At 37.1% G+C, this 6,373-nt stretch overlaps 1 non-coding gene across 1 annotated transcript; it reads right to left on the reverse strand.

Moving 5' to 3' along the window:
* Nucleotides 1-2,820: 2,820 nt before the first annotated feature.
* On the reverse strand, nt 2,821-2,926 carry LOC143571910 (small nucleolar RNA R71). The gene has a single exon (XR_013142178.1). It is a non-coding gene; the product is annotated as a small nucleolar RNA R71 (small nucleolar RNA).
* Between the last annotated feature and the right edge of the window lie 3,447 nt (nt 2,927-6,373).

The following is a 6,373-nucleotide window of genomic DNA, read 5'->3' on the forward strand; positions in this document are numbered from 1 at the left end:
AGGATAATTTAGATCTAGATCTCTCTCTAAATATGTACATACTTAATTATGAGCATGGAACCACCTATTTATAGGCCACATGCTCCATTTTCAATAAATAAACAATCTAGACTATGTATAACTTATTCCAATGCTACGGACAACCATTTCGTGCACTAACAAAAGTGATTTCTACTAAGACAAAACACACACAAAATAGGCAAGTGTACCTATCGTATATGTAGAATAGTATTGGTAAGAACCATATCGTTCTATGAACACAAATGTTTCTAATAATAAATCTTCGGTTTAATTCAATCGGATAGTTTTAATCATTTTGGGGATGATTTTTAAACTTTAATAAAAATACTTATATATAATATATAGGTGACAAGTAGAGAAATCATAAATGAGCAAAATCAATTATATGAAGGCTACCATCTAAGATCAAGTATCCACTCCATTCTTCCTTGATGATTATTAAGTAAACATGTAATAAACTTGCCATAATAATATATGATTGAATAGCCCCTCATTTCTGAGTGAACATTTTCTATGACATAAATTAAAGTAGCATGCGTATTTTCAAGTCAACCGTTTCTTAATCTCATACTACCACGAGAATGTCAATTAAGTAGGCAAGTAGTTTGGTAAAGTAGAAAGATTAGGATTGGCTTCGATTTCTCAAACACAAATTCTAACAACTTTGGGTGGTTATAGTTTAGTCACACAACCTCCCCTTGGTTGATTTAATTAGGTTATAATTACACATTCCATTAACATATGATTTCTTTAACTAGCATGATAACCTAAGTAATCATGTTAACAATGTTATTTTAGAATTATCAAAACTAGAGAAATATATCATAGCTTATATCTCATCATTTTTAAGTACAATATAAGGATCCATGTTTTATCTTGAATAATGTATCAAGGTATTCTTTTTACCATTTCTAGTCTCCAAGAACATGAGTGAATCATGAATGATTGTTAATCATCAACCTTGATGTATTGAGTTAAAGTGATAAAACATTTCTTCATCAAAGGATAATTGCATAATAACCATGTACTTTACCAAAAAAAATCACATGTTTAATATAACCATCAAGGTAAAACAAAGATTCTTCATAGAAATTAGACGGTAATGAAGTTTAGATCATAATGAGCATGGTTATGAACATTAAAAGATATGAAGATAAAAAACACATGATTAAACTAGAACAATCTAACCAAATGTTGGACGAGTCTTCCCTCTTCAATGGTGATGGATGATGGTGATGATAGCCTCCAAGCCTTCAAACTCTCCACAGGACCTTCAATATGAGTGTAAAGTGTGTGTTTTTCTAAGAGAAACCCGTATAGAAGTATTTCTTCAAGCACCCCAAATGAGTTCAACATACTCCACTATTTATAGGTTGTCTGGGCACTCAGACACAGCCCCGTGATCCATGAGGCACGCCCCCGTGTCCACGTGTCCAGTCGCATTAAATGCTCTGTCAGATCGTACATGTTGACTCAGCACGGGGGTGTGCTTCCTGAGGCACGACCCCGTGTTTTTGGGTGTCTATTATATCTTTTTTTGTCTTTTCTGAAAGGTGACCATGACCCCGTGTCCAGCTCTAGTATTTTGTCTTTTCTTGCATATTTTTGCCTTTTCTGAAAGGTGAGCATGACCCCGTGTTCCCCGAAGCACGGCCCCGTGTTCCCTGAATCACAGCCTCATGTTCTCAGAAGCACATCCCCATCTTCTCTGAAGCACAACCCCGTGTTCTCAGAAGCACATCCCCATGTTCTCTGAAGCACAACCCCATGTTTTGTTGTTTTCTTTGGTTCATTGATTTTTCTTTGTCATGTCATTTGTTTCTTCGTTTGCAGGCTTGGTTTCACCTGAAAATACATTTTAACATAATAAGTAGTTATTTTAACTATATTATACGATAGAAGTTGCAGTTTTTAGAGATTATTTGATGCTAAGAAGATGTATAATTTTATATACATCAATTATCATCCCAACAAAACCAACCACCTCATTTCGAACAAGAGTCACCTATAGTCCATATCACTCATATTTTTCAACAACAACCACAACCAAGTTACCAATATCAACCACCACCTTTTTTACAATCTTTGAGAACCTACGATAATGGTTATGGTGAAGGATTCGAAAATGGAGTTCGAGGGTTATGAAGTGGAAGGGTATTACACGGGAGGTGATAGTAATCAAATGGGGAATTAATGGAATTTTATTTATGCTCAAAGGCAACAACCGAAACCAGTTTTTCAACAACCACCGGTTATACAACAAGCTTAACAACCACCATTTGTTCAAAAACAAGTTCAATAACAAGCTCCTACACAAGAGAAACAAATTCAGCAACAAATTCCCCGACCACCACTTCAACAATTTTCAAATGCAAAGGCAAATGGGCCATCCACGAGTACCTTTGGGGGTACCAACAAGACATAATAGAGAAATGGTAAAGGGAATTGAAGCTCATTTTTTACCGATCATCACCAATAATCCTTCTCCGGTGGTTATTTCTCACAATGAACAAGGAAGAACATTTGAGATTAGAAGCAATTAACTCCAAAGTTTACCAAAGTATAAACGTTTGGCAACGGAAGAACCTTATTTTCATTTAGAGTCGTGTGATTCCATTTGCAACACAATTGGAGGTCATGGTTTCTCATCGGATGATGTTAAGATTGTCCTTTTTCAATTTTCATTGGAAGATAAGGCAAAAATATGGTTCTACACATTGCCTTACGCGTCGTTTTATACTTGGGCCGAGATGCAACAAAGGTTTTTGGAAGAGTTTTTCACGGCTCAAAAGAATAATGATACAAGAAGAAGTTTTAGAACTTTTCAACAACAGTCTGGTGAGATGTTTCATGAAGCATTTGAACGGTTTAACATGATGATCAAGAATTGTTCTCATCATTGTATTGGGCTTTGGGAGTTGTTGAAGGCTTTTCATGAGGGGTTGAGTACGGAGGATGACCGGGATTCGGAGTCGATTACAAATGGTACATTTGGTACTAATTATGAGCAAGATGATTTAGCGTTTTTGGAACAAATGTCGATCACATCAAAAATAAAGGCTCAATCCTTAAGAAGATCAATGCCGACAATTTGAAGACCGCAAGTACATGTCGTAGAAGATGGAGGGGTCTAAACTACAAATCAAATATATGATGTATGTATTAGTTGTGGTGAATTGGGTCATGCAGCGGATGCGTGTACGGTGGGCCAAGAACAAGTGGAGGAGGTAAATGCAATTCAAGGTCAAGGGAGAGGTGGCAGAAATTTTAACATGAACTTGAACACTTACCACCCCGGGTTGAGAAATCATCCAAATTTTTGTTATGGGAATACGACTACTCAATCCAATCAGAATTTCCAAGGAATCAAGGAAATTTTGTTCTGCGACAACAATATAACAATCAAGGAAATTTTCGAGGCGGGAACAATCAAGGTTTTCAAAGTCAATTACAACAAACGGGAAGTGGTCAAAGTGGTTCTTCAATTAAAAGTTCTTCTAGTGGGAATGAAGTTATGGATATGCTTAAGATGATGCAACAAGACATGCAAAGGAGAAATCAACTTGATGAAGTTCGCATGCAAAAAGATGAAGCCATAGCAAAGCCATTCAATCATTGACAACTCAAATGGGTCAACTTGCAACCGAGGTGCCGGACTTGAAGAATAGTAAAGGCCAATTGCCAAGTGACACCAAGGTATATCCTTCTCATAGTCTTCTCGTAATGTTTCTATTAATCATGTTAGTGTTTTGAGAGGTGTTAAAGGATACAAAACTAACTTATCATCGGGTTTGGTTAATGGGGTGGTTGAGGACATTACAGGGGTTGAAAGTGATGAGGATGAGGCCTCATCCACAATTATTCTAAAGACCCAAATTTTGAAAAATGAAATTGAAAAACCTGGTTTGGGTAACAATGTGAATGATAAAGACAATGGAGTGGGATTAAGTCAAGTCTCATTTACTTCGGCTTTATTTGACCCGGGTAAGAAAAATATAATTTCAAGACGGGGTCCTCAAAAAGAGGAAATGTGGGAGGTTTTCAAACAAGTAAAGGTAAATCTTTCTTTACTTGAGGGAATTAAGCAAGTACCCGCTTATGCCAAATTTTTAAAAGAATTGTGTACTCAAAAGAGGCAACAAAAAGTGCCTAAACGGGTTGATTTGACCAAGCGGGTAAGTGATATTTTGAAAGGAGATATTCCTCCTAAGCTCCAAGATCCGGGAACGCCGTTAATAAATATTCAAGTTGATGATTTTCAAATTTTAAGGGCGTTGTTAGATCTTGGAGCCGGAGTAAGTATTGTACGGGGGGGGGGGGGGGGGTTATATGACCATACGATTATGGTCCATTAAAACGAGTTGACACAACGGTTTATTTAGCCGTCTCATAAACTCCTCCGGGGGATTATGCGGGATGTTATAATAAAAGTAGATGAATTTTGCTATCCGGTTGACTTTTTAGTCTTGGGCTACTCATCGGTTGACTCAACTCAACAATAAAATCTTATATTGGGTCGACCGTTTTTAAACACCGCTCATGCTATTACTGACTGTCGATCGGGTACAGTTGATATGACATTTGGAAATAGAAAGATGAGATTAAATGTTTTCACTAACGGGTTTAATTATTTATGTGGTGATGAGTGTTTTATGGCAGATATAGTTGACATGTGTGAACTGCATGATTATGTGGAAGATTCTTTGAAAGCATGTGTTTGTGATTTTTTTGAACATGTACACCTTTGTGCATTAAGGATGGAAGAGAAAAATCAAGAGGTGCTGGTGGCGAAAGAGGGACGACCGCTATGGACACATCAAATTAAAAGTTTACCGGCCGAGATCAATTTGGACACAAAGCCTTTATAGGTGTGTCCATTGAAATTGGAGTTGAAAGACTTGCCTAGCCATTTGAAGAATGCATTTTTGGGGGATAATGGCACATTACCGGTCATTATATGCATTTTGGGGGGATAATGACACATTACCGGTCATTATTGCCTCTAATTTGGATGAGTTTCAAGGTGTTGAAAATGAACAATACGGCTATAGGCTGGACAATTGCTGACTTAAATGGCATTAGTCCATCTGTAGTAATGCATAAAATTATCACCAACGAGGATTCAAAACCAACTTGGGAGACCCAAAGAAGGTTGAATCCTAATTTGAGGGAAGTTGTGAAGGAGGTAATAAAATGATTAGATGTGGGGATTATATATCCTATGTCGGACAGTTCTTAGGTAAGTCCTACACAAGTGGTACCTAAAAATGCAGGTATGCAGCAAATTAAAGACGAAAGCGGTGAACAAATCGCAACCCTACAAGTCACCGGGTGGTGAGTTTGCATTGATTATCATGAATTAAATGCCGCTATGTATAAAGACCATTTTCCATTACCTTTCATTGACCAAATTATTGAAAAATTATCGGGTCAAAACTATTACTGTTTTTTGGATGGTTATTCGGGTTATAAACAAATTGATATCCACCCGGATGACCAACACAAAACCACCTTCACGTGTTCGTATGGCACTTTTGCTTTTCGGCGAATGCCATTCGGATTGTGTAATTACCCTACCACATTTCAACCATGCATCATGAGCATTTTTTCAAACATGGTCGGGGATTCCCTTAAAGTATTTATGGATGACTTTTCCATTTTCGGTCCAACTTATGAAACTTGTCTCAATGAATTAGAAAAAGTTTTAAAACGGTGTGTTGAGACAAATTTGGGTCTTAGTTGGGAAAAAAGTCATTTCATGGTGCAAGAGGGTACTGTATTGGGGCATGTTATTTTGAAGAGGGGAATGGAGGTGGATAAACAAAAATTCTGGTAATATCATCTTTACCTCCACCTAAAAACATTAAAGGAGTAATATCATTTTTGGGGCATGTGGGTCTCTATATGAGATTTATTAAAGGTTTAAGTGTGATCACTAAACCTTTATGTAATTTGTTGTTAAAAGATGCTCCTTTTGATTTTGCTAATGATTCTTTGCAAGCGTTTAATGTTTTGAAAGAACAATTGGTGAAAGCTCCCATTCTGCAACCACTGGATTGGGCAAAGCCCTTCGAGATTATGTGTGATGCTAGTGATACTATCATAGGAGCGGTTTCGGGTCAACAAATTGATAAGAAGTCAGTGGTGATTTATTATGCGAGCAAAACATTATCTGAAGCACAACTTAATTACACCATCACCGAAAAGGAATTACTTGTGGTGGTGTATGCTTTGGATAAGTTCTGCTCATATATTTGGGGGAGCAAGGTGATCGTTTATTCTGACCATAGTGCGGTTCGGTATTTGATGGAGAAAAATGATGAAAAGGCACGTTTGATTTTGTGGGTATTGC

The sequence above is a fragment of the Bidens hawaiensis genome, unplaced genomic scaffold (assembly GCF_021521415.1).
Source record: "Bidens hawaiensis isolate Kalapana, Puna unplaced genomic scaffold, B.hawaiensis_p1.1 tig00025610_1, whole genome shotgun sequence".
Taxonomy (NCBI): Eukaryota; Viridiplantae; Streptophyta; class Magnoliopsida; order Asterales; family Asteraceae; genus Bidens; species Bidens hawaiensis.